We start from the raw sequence: 11,195 nt of genomic DNA on the forward strand, positions 1-11,195 counted from the left end.
CAGGAAAAATGGGAGTAAAGCCTTGTGATTCTCCTACAGAAAATGGCAACAAACTTGATAATGATGGTGATGTGTTAAGTGACATTGGGTCATATCAAAGGTTAGTAAGCAAGTTAATTTATCTCACTGTTACCAGACCTGACATAGCACATGCAGTAAGCTTAGTCAGTCGTTATATGCATATACCTCGTGTTAAACATTTGAATGCAGTAACTAGGATTCTACAATATTTAAAAGGATCACCAGGAAGAGGAGTTTTGATGACAAAGAATGAAGCCTATTCAATTTCTAGCTACTGTATAACAACATATTCAGATGCTTATTATGCTGGATGTCCAGTTGATCGTAAATCAAAAACAGGGTATTGCATATTCTTTGGTGGTAATCTGGTGACATGGAGAAGCAAGAAACAAAATGTTGTTTATCGATCAAGTGCTGAAGCAGAATACAGAGCCATGGCTTCAACAACATGTGAGATTGTTTGGCTGCGAGCATTACTTAAAGATTTGGGTTTTCTGTCACCTCAGCCAGCTAAGATGTTCTGTGACAATCAAGCAGCGATACAAATCGCATCAAATCCCACCTTTCATGAGCGTACAAAGCACATATAAGTGGATTGTCATTTTGTTAGAGAGAAGGTATTGGCCAAAGTAATATGCACTCCCTTCGTTCGTAGTCATCAACAACTGGCAGATGTTTTTACTAAGGGTTTACCTGTGAAGCAATTCAATGGATTTTATCCAAGTTGGGCTCCATTGATATCTTCACACCAACTTGAGGGGGAGTGTTGGAAAAAAGGAGAATATTTGGTTTCTCTATTTATGATTGGCTTACACTGCAAGAAAATATTCTCTAGATATGTTGCTATCTATACAAATATGTGGCATGTATAGGATATATATATACACGTCTTGTAAAACCTCCATTGATAATAAGAAACCCTAATCATTCTTCTCCCGTGGACGTAGGCTATAGTCGAACCACGTTAAACTGTGTTTCTTCTTTAACCTGTTTAGTTAACAACACATACCCTGCATCACACATTGTTTAACTGCATAACATCTTATGCAGATCCAACATTGATTGCATGACAAGTTATGCATTGTTTAGAGTATCTGCATAACCTGTTAGTTAACAACATTCCGTTTATGAAGAGCAGAAACATGATGACTTTGTTAATAAAGACGAAGTCATTGTTGAACGGGACTTACCACCAGTCTATGACTGCAGTCCAGAAGTTGTAGTTGAAGACAGTTATCCAGAAGACGGAGTTGTGCTTACATCTAATGCCATTGATACCTTTATCAGGGAAGAAAAGGAAGTCTTAAATTCTTATAAAGAAGAGTTTGGTCTTGAAGAAGTATTAGAGAACTCTGCGATAGTTTTTCAGAAGTTGAAGAGGAAGTTTTGCTTACAGTAGGTCATGTTGATGCTCTTATCAGCAGAGAGAATAACATAGAGAAGAAAAGTTTTTCAAGATACCCATGTTATGCAGCAAAGACGGAAAATTTGGAGTCTATAGAGATTGGCGTTATCAGGATAAAATATGCCAATCCTAATTCTGAACTTATTCTCGTACAGAATCCCCAGCAACATCCGTACAATCAACAATGGGTTGTAGTAGATGGTCCAGAAGCGCAACATGTATTACAGGATCAGTAGCTAGAAAAATAAATAAAAGATCAACAAAGACTAAAACGTGTTCGGAAAGCACAAAGTAAAATAAGTAGACAGCGGAGGCAGAAGAGACGACAACAGTTAGTTGTTATACAACAACAACAACAACCTCTTTGAACTCTAGACGATCTTAATATGAGATCACGTTTTTATACTCTCGGGGAAGAGTTTTTTCGAAAAGAAATTTGCGGAGAACATTATCTCAGTAGAATTCGTGGGAGAATCTTCTCAAATAAGGAGAGATAAGCTATAGCTGAAAAGCTATCAGTAAACTTTGGAAGTGTCTTGTATTCTAGTACATCCTATACTGGTAGTGTTATTCAAGTTGAAGTAGTTTTTGTGACTCCAACAGGTGGTATAGGAAGGACAACCGCATACCAAGTTAATCATATTCAGTTAACACTTGACTGTAATAGTGCTACAAAAGTTGGATTTCATGTCGACACTGGACAATTTAAAACCTTGACGAAACAGCCGAGCAGAGAAGTGTGCAAGGATGTTCAGAAGAAAACGGTGGCAGTGGATGTTGTCTTTCCATCGTATGAAGTCAGCAAATAAACTTTAGGTTTTATGTTCGATCGTGGGAAAGAAGCAAAGATATCTCATGATATGTTGGATACTATTCCTAGATTACGTCTTACGATCTCTAAGGCTAACAGTGTTGTTGTTTATCGAGGAAAGAGAAAAGAAATATGATGTTCACTGGTTTCAAAACAGAAGATGATGACCATAGATTAGTATGTTCAGGTTCTAAAGACGAGAAGAAGGAGTTGATTCTTGCTATTGGTGTAACTAAGATCAGTACTAGAAGCAAAGGCTTGAGTTTGTAATTACTAGATTAATCAATCGCCAAGGTGTAACTAATATGCTTGCTATTGGTGTAACTAATCTGGTCTTATATTCCCGAAGAACATCCTAGATTAATCAATCGCGTCACAACAATCTTAATCATATGGTTGCGAAACAAGATTTCGTGGAATCACAAACGATGAGAAGAAGATGTTTGTGATTACTTTTTATATCTTGCCTATCAGAGAAGTTAATCTCAAGCCAATCAATCTGATTGTACTCGTATAATAGAAGATGCAAGATCAGATCTCACAACTACGATAAAAGTAGTATCAGTCTGGCTTCACAATCCCAATGAAGTCTTTTAAGTCGTTAACCTGGTTTTAGAAGAAGAAAACCAAAGGTTAAAGGAGAAACGACTCTAGCACACAAACTAGTATCACACTTAAGTTGTGGGGATTAGTTTGTAGGGTTGCTAGATGACCCCTTATGTAGTCTTTCAAATCATGGTTTCGCCTTTCTCACAAAGAAAACATTATCCACCGTTAGATGAAAACCTGATTTAGATTCAGGCTAATATATCTCAACCGTTAGATCGAAATATTAGCTTGTTATACACAAATGAAGTGCACGCTCTAGGTTTGTTAACCGTACCCAAACGTGTGCATTGTTGGTTCAAAAATAGTCAACCAAAAGGTTATCCATTTGAGCATTTCATACCAAGCATTTTATTCTTCACCATAACTGGTTCAAATGACTCATATGAACTAGTTAGAGAGTTGTTCAATTGCAAGGAAATCTCATGTACTACACAAGACACAATTGAAGCAAAGATGATTTGATTCGTATGAATCAGTTCATGAACTTTATATCCACGGTTTGCAAAAGCATTCCTTAGTCTTTATAAGTTTAAGTTCAGAAATCATCTTCAGATATATAACTTTTCTCAAGTTCGCAGACTAGGTTCGAGGATTTAAGGTACTGGATAAAGTTTGCAAACTCCAGCAGAAATTCTCGCATTTGAGAACTTCGCCGGTTCACGGACTGGGTTCGCGGACTTGGCTCATCCAAGCAGTCTGTTAACTCCAGCAGAAATTCTCGGGTTTGAGAACTTCGGCAGTTCGCGGACTTGGCTACTAGCCATTCTTCCAGTATAGGACTTATGCAAATATGTGTTTCCACAACATACTTATGTCCATTATTGGTTATGTAATCTAAACTCTCACTCCAATCATTGAAACATTCTTAGAGGACGTTATATAGTTGTTACACCATTTCTCGTCAAAGCAATTTTCAAGATGACTGAAACATATCATGACTTGTTTCACTAGGTAAAGAAAACATGGTCAAAGGAAAACGCTTACCAACACATATTTCGAGATATAGATAGGCGATGTATATTCGGCTCAAAATACCAAATGTGTATAATCTAAGTCTATATATATAGCATACGACTTTTGTCTCAAGAAGTAGGAGATAGAATAGATAGACTTTTGAGTAACAGATAAGTTCAAGTCTTCAATACCTTTTTGTCGAGAAGTTCCACCGGTTCCTTGAGTAGTTCTTCCACTTGGATGATGAATCGGCATGAAGTCCTTGAGCTCAAATACACTTACTATCCTACTCCGAGACTCAGCTATAATAGACTAGAAATCAAGACTTATAGTTTTGATCACTAACATTGACAAACATGCTTGATATAGCAACACATGCGAGTTCGACCGAGCAGTGCTCTAACAATGTTGTTCTGTTGATGAACCCAATACCAGCAGTGTTAGTCGGCATTGTCGGGTCACACCTCCCACTGCCGACTGTTAATATACTTGGGGTTATTTACGGTTATTGAACCATTACAAAATTATTTAATGTTTTTTCTTTTGAATATCCCCCATTTATACGAGTATTCACCAATTATGCCTTCCGGAAATGCTATTTGGCTCCCTATCCACCACCTCCCTATTCACCTCCATATAATATAAAACTCACATCCATATCGAGATACGCATTCAGGTTCAGATGGGGTCCACCATTCCCCTAATGTGGAGTTTAAATTGTAGGGAGGATAATAGAAAGGTGGGGATTAGGGAGCCAAATAGCACCGCTGATATTATATAGGAATTATTTGGTAAATGTCATCAATTTGTTTAATTCAGATGCGCTTATCTGGAATTTCTAAGAAATGGGTCTACTTGTATGTATGTGTCTATAAAAAGAGTTTATATTTCAAGAGAAACCACCTCACAAAAGTTCTCCAAAATATCAAGTGTTTTGAATCTATCAATAATCAATCAATCAATCATGGCAAACAATCCTCTCTATCTCACTGGTTTGTTATTGTTTGTTTTTGTTGTTTTCCATTCTCGTAAGTGACCCATTTTTCTCTTTTGTTTTTCTTCTTTTGTCGATTACTAGTACCTTATGTCATATATACATCACTAGTTACCAATTTTTCTTGCGTTTACAGACAATATTGGGGTTCTCAAAAACAAAATTTGTATTGCTCTAATACAGTTCTGCCATGGTGTATCAAACTCAAACACAAGATAATATTATTTATTACTGCAATCCAAAGCGAGAGCCGATGACTCTAAAAACGAAAAAGATGGCATCCAATAATGATGCTAATTATTAAGAAAACAACTTAAATATTAATAAAACAGAATCAACACATACAGTTAATGCTCAAACAGGTATATTGATCAGACAAGAAACGTTACTTAGGAGTGACGATGTATTTGTGAACGGATTGATGTAAGAGGTTTAATCTTCATAGCAACATTTGCATTGATATCTACCCAACCAAGTCAGATCATGAACTTCGTGAGTCAAAAGCTTATCCCCAAAGAAAGACGTACATTCATCTTGACAGACGGTATGTATAGAAATGTGAGTTGCGCTATGATAGAAGTCCGTACAGCCCGCATTCACACATCTATATATATACACAGGAACAACAACAACAAAGCTAGTTATTAGACAACATTACAGAAAACAAATTAAAGAGAGAAAAATAAAAAAGATTCCGGAAAGAAAGAAAGCAAGCAAGCTTACTCGGAACCCAACGAGATAATCAAAACCAGAAAGAGACCAAGAAAAAGTGGAGAGAACTGCAGAGAATTAGTTTTTGCCATCGTTTGAATTGCAAAAATGTTAATATTGATCAAGACTAGACTATATCTTGAGTTTGTGGTTTCACAATTCCATAACCAAGGTGTCATATTTATAGCATAAAATTAATGATGACAACATGGTGAGGGGTTGGCATCTCGAGCATAAATTATTCGTCTCGATTAGGTGTGAATGGCAACCAACGGTTTCACAAAACTATATAAAATATGAGAAGGCAAGTCCAAACTCATGATGCATGCATGATCACACGATAACGTGGAAATTTACGACAACACACCTTAAGGAAAAGTCGACTATGGCAGGCAACCCATTATTAATTATTGTTATTAACGTGGATTATAATAATATACCAGAATTAGCTGGTTTAGTTTAATCAAATCTTCCATAAATTATTCTTGTTCTTGAAAATAATTGCTGAACAGAAACACTATATTGCATAGGGATTGTCTGGTAAATATCAATAATTGACTTTTTTTTTTTGGACGGAGCTACAGGTAGTTATTATGTATCTGCTAAGCTATCGAGAAAAATAATGTCTCATGGAACTTGATAAATCGATAGTTCGCTTTGAGCTTATGGCAGGGCTCCGTTTAATTGGGGGTTGTCTGTTTTAGTTTGTAGAACTATCGAATGATATAAATATAAATGAGTTAGTTTGATCCTGTTCACTTGATCAATTGTCTAGTTCATAGTCGAGGCATTTCTCACCCTAGATTAGTTAGTAGGATAGATAGTAATCGAATTTCTCATAAGCCAACCCCAAACACACAACGAATGATCAACATCACAAGATTCAAAACCTTACGTCAAAATCGACATGTAATCAATTATTTGAATACATAATCGACATAGAACTATCATTTAGTTCAGATCGTTACACCGAACCTAAGATCCGATCAAAGATCTTATATTGAATGTATGTCGGACGTTTACCATGTAACTACGGGAATCTTAGGTTGTGTAGTTCATTTCATTTTGTCCCAGCTAGTAAGATTAATCCAATTAAGATTTGTTTAGACTATCCCAAATCTTAGCATATCTATAATTGTTGGGAAAATTAGCACCCCGAGCGCAGCGGAGTCACAGGATCACAAAGGGCAATTGGTGATTTGAACCAAACATGGGAGAAATAATAAGAGAGATAGAAGATAAACAAGTACACACAACCACAACACAAGATATACGTGGTTCACCTTTACAGGCTATATCCACGGCCAACGCCACCAGAAAAACTTCCATGAAATCATAGACCATTACATGCTCTTTCCGCAACTCAACAAAAGAACCCAAAGAGTTAACAAGACATACCCGAGTACACCATCGAAGAAACCATGGAAACCAATTCTCTAAACCATTCTCCAAATTAGCCTCATGTCTTCTCTTCTATACCGTCTTCATAGTCGCTAGTAACATAGGAGAAACATGGAAACACTAGAAACTAGATTTAGGGTAAAGTCCCAAGCCCTAAACTCTAGAACACAAAAATCCTCTCTCTACAAGTTTTTCTCTCACACCGATATCGACCTTCACGGTGGCACACGACCCTCCCTAAAAAAGAGACCAAAATCTTAAGCACGAGAATTCACCACTCTTTTTAGGTTGGATTGTATTACAAACCAACAATTCTAGTCCTGTATATAGAGAACACAAACTTAGCCCTCAAGAAACTTAGATTTAGGAACAAGCTAGGTTTCCTAACTTGGCTCTGAAGTTAATTCCTAAGCCTTAGGAACAAGTTTTGTACAAAACAAAGTTTGACCAAAAGTCTAACTTTAACCACCTACTAACTATTCTCCACCTCGGATCATGCTTTCAAGCATAAGACGATCAACCAAAGAATTATCTTTATAATGTTGCGCACCATCTCTATATACCAGCAGAATTAATCTGAAGCTCAAACCCGAACTTCCATCTTCATAGGACCATCTCTTCGACCAAAACACCATGACATTGATAAAAGTATTCAAACCATATTCTTCAAGAAAAATACTTGTGAAACTGGCCACGTTTCACAAACACCATGAAAATCTTCTACCAATATCAACGAATCCTTGCACAAACTCCGTCATTGATCATCAAGAGAACCATCCAAAAGAATCACCATTATCTCCACCTAACCAGTAGGCTAACAACCTATTGAACTTTAACCCAGAAAGGAAGAATTAGCTTCAATATAAAACCCCAACACATGTCATGATTACCGTGTATCTGAAATAAACCATCAAACATTTCCACTATGATTAACAGGCTTAATTCTTTAAGCGATTCTCAAAGCCATCACCAATCTGACATACTTTTTACCACCATCACACCCAACATACTCGCTCACAGTATATACCGTGTGAATGCCCATATTACCGTGGTACATGCTTCCGAGATCGGGAACATTCTTGATATTACGTGCAAGCCATCAAGAATACTGTAACATAGACTTAAGAACATAAATCTATAACATCTCGTACATAACTTCGAAGCATTGATGGACTTGCTTCTACAAGAGACCTCGTAGCCCCATTCATTCTTCAAACTTTGTAATCCATTGTTTATAGTGTATGATTACTAACACCCTTCAAGAATTATATATGTATTCCACCTCATTTAGCCTTAATCTGCATCCCAAACTACATCATAAAAAAAAAACGAGGAACATAAACTTCTACCAAGTTGAACCTCCGATTTGTAAATCACATCACAAACCCATCTTTGTGTAAACACTAGTTGAAACATTATCTTCAAAACAATTTTTCCATCCGAACAATAAACCATCGTTCAATTCCAGGTTCAATCACACCATCCCATCCATGGCTCTGATACTAATTGTTGGGAAAATTGGCACCCCGAGCGCAGCGGAATCACAAGATCACAAAGGGAAATTGGTGATTTGAACCAAACATAGGAGAATAATAAGAGAGACAGAAGATAAAAAAGCACACACAACCACAACACAAGATATATGTGGTTCACCTTTACAGGATACATCCACGGCCAACACCACCAGAAAAACTTCCATTAAATCAAAGACCATTACATGCTCTCTCCGCAACTCAAGACAAGAACCCAAAGAGTTAACAAGACATACCCAAGAACACCATTGAAGAAACCATAGAAACCAATTCTCTAAACCGTTCTCTGAACCAGCCTCATGTCTTCTCTTCTACACCGTCTTCATAGTCGCTAGTAATAGAGGAGAAACATGGAAACACTGGAAACTAGGTTTAGGGAAAAGAACCAAACCCTAAACTCTATAACACCAAAATCCTCTGTTTACTAGTTTTTCTCTAACACCGATATCGACCTTCACGGTGGCACATGACCCTCCCTAACAAAGATACCAAAACCCTAAACACAAGAATTTACCACTCTTTTTAGGTTGAATTTTATTACAAACCTACAATTCTAATCCTGTAAATAGAGAACACAAACTTAGTACTCATGAAATTTAACTTTAGGAACAAGCTAGGTTTCCTAACTTGGCTCTGAAGTTAATTCCTAAGATTTAGGAACAAGTTTTGCACAAAACAAAGTTTGACCAAAAGTCAAACTTTAACCACCGACTAACATCAGATTAAAATAATAGGGAAGCGTAAATCAGTACATGACTAACGGCTTTTTTCAGAGATTAATCGTAGTGAAATTTTTAGGTATCAATTTGTTTAATTAATTCAGATGCGCTTATCTGGGATTTCTAAGAAATGGGTCTACTTGTTATGTATGTATGTCTATAATAGCAACCACAGTGGACGATCAAACCCATTAATATGGTCGAGAAACGAGACACAATGAGACGGACTAAAGAGTAAAATCTGGACCAAAACCAAATCTCCCAGACCAAATATAGTCGAGTCGAACATATAATGTACATTTGTTAAGCGGCGAAGTTATAACGTACGCTTCATATGAAGCGGTTGTATATTCCTCGATCCATGGTGAAGCGAAGTTATAAAGTACGCTTTGATGGAACATTGTTAAAATGTACGCCCGTTTTAGACGTAAGTAAACTATACGCCTCATGACAGGCGTAGGTATCAGGTTCGCCCCAGTGAGACGAACAATATACATTCGCCCTATTCAGGCGTTAGTATAGTTCACGCCTCATTGCAGGCTGTGGTAATAGGTTCGCCCCATTCAGGCTTTAGTAAAGTTCACGCCTAAGACCAAAGAGGAAAAAGAAGACCAAAATTTGAGTTTAGTCCGTAGCGTGACGCTACGGGTAGAAGACTTAATTTGGTGGAGCGTGGACTATTCGTTCGCCTGGTGTGGGGCGTGAACTATACGTTCGCCCGATGTGAAAAAAAATAAAATAAAATAGGGCGGAAGTATAGAGCCCGCCCCATAAAAAGAGAATAAAAAAAAGGGGTGGGGCGGAGGTATAAACCAGCCTCACACTAAAGAAAAAAAATAAAATGAGGCGGAGGTATTACGCATGCCTGGTGTGGGGCGTAGATTATATACCCGCCTGGTGGTGGGGCGAACACTATACCATCGCTCGATTATATTTGGGTTTAGTCTTGGTCTCACACCAAATATAGTCTGGATTTTGGATATAGTCTGGGATTTAGTCGATAGTCCGTCCCACTGTATCTAGTTTTTTGATCAAAAATTTGGTTATACTAACCCACTGTGGTTGCTCTAAGAACTTTATACCTCGGTCCAATTCTACAAACCATTTTCAAACAAAATAAACTCCCTGTCCTTTAGCCATGGATGGTGCATGTAACCAACCCGTGACCCTGCTGCTGATCGTCCGTGTGCATCCAAAATAAGCTCCTTTCCTTAGGCCAGGTGGGTCCCGCATACTAATGGATAGTGCATGTAACGACTTATTTCTTATGCAATCACCTAACCAATACGTCTGCAACCAAATCCTAGTTATTACGTGCCGCGGAAGTGATAAACATTGCTTGTCATTTCCCTGTGACACTGATTCTCAGTATTAAACACTCCACTATATCTTTCAGAAATGGATGAGAGACGCTGTGGTAATAGGTTCGCCCCATTCAGGCTGTGGTAATAGGTTCGCCCCAAGGCGTTAACTATATATCCATCTGATATTGGGGCGTGAGTTATCTGTTTGCCCCGTAATAGACGTTCATTTAATCCACGCCCCACGACAGGCGTTGGTTATATGTACGCTCACTTCAGACCAGCGTTATATCCACGCTTCACTAGCAAGCGAATGCTATATCCACGCTCGACCATATATACTCTGCTACAGTAGCATAGTACCACGGACTAAATTCAAATTTGATCGTTTTTTTCAGTCTTTGATATTGATCGCACCATTGCAGTTATTCTAAGAAGAGTCAAAATATTTCAGGATAAACCACCTTACAAATCTTAAGTTCTTCCAAATATTAGGTGTCTTAATCTATCAATCAATTAATCATGGCAAACATTCATTTCAACCTCATTTGTTTGTTATTGTTTGTTTTCCGTTCTCAGTAAGTGACTAATTATTCATCCAATCCATCAGCATTTAACAGTTCTAAAACCTGGCTTGATTGGAAAATTAATTGGATATACCAAATGAGATAAAATAAGGTTATTTTGAAGTAAAACACAAAGCTCCCTATTCACATATTTACAAAAATGGCTAAGAT

At 37.5% G+C, this 11,195-nt stretch overlaps 1 long non-coding RNA gene across 1 annotated transcript; it reads right to left on the reverse strand.

Annotated features, from left to right (window-relative positions):
* Positions 1 to 4,985: 4,985 nt before the first annotated feature.
* LOC113339946 lies at positions 4,986 to 5,654 on the reverse strand. Its single transcript, XR_003355196.1, has 2 exons — positions 5,518 to 5,654; positions 4,986 to 5,398 (listed from the first exon to the last, which is right to left on the reverse strand). It is a non-coding gene; the product is annotated as an uncharacterized LOC113339946 (long non-coding RNA).
* Between the last annotated feature and the right edge of the window lie 5,541 nt (positions 5,655 to 11,195).

This window comes from Papaver somniferum, chromosome 1 (assembly GCF_003573695.1).
Source record: "Papaver somniferum cultivar HN1 chromosome 1, ASM357369v1, whole genome shotgun sequence".
Taxonomy (NCBI): Eukaryota; Viridiplantae; Streptophyta; class Magnoliopsida; order Ranunculales; family Papaveraceae; genus Papaver; species Papaver somniferum.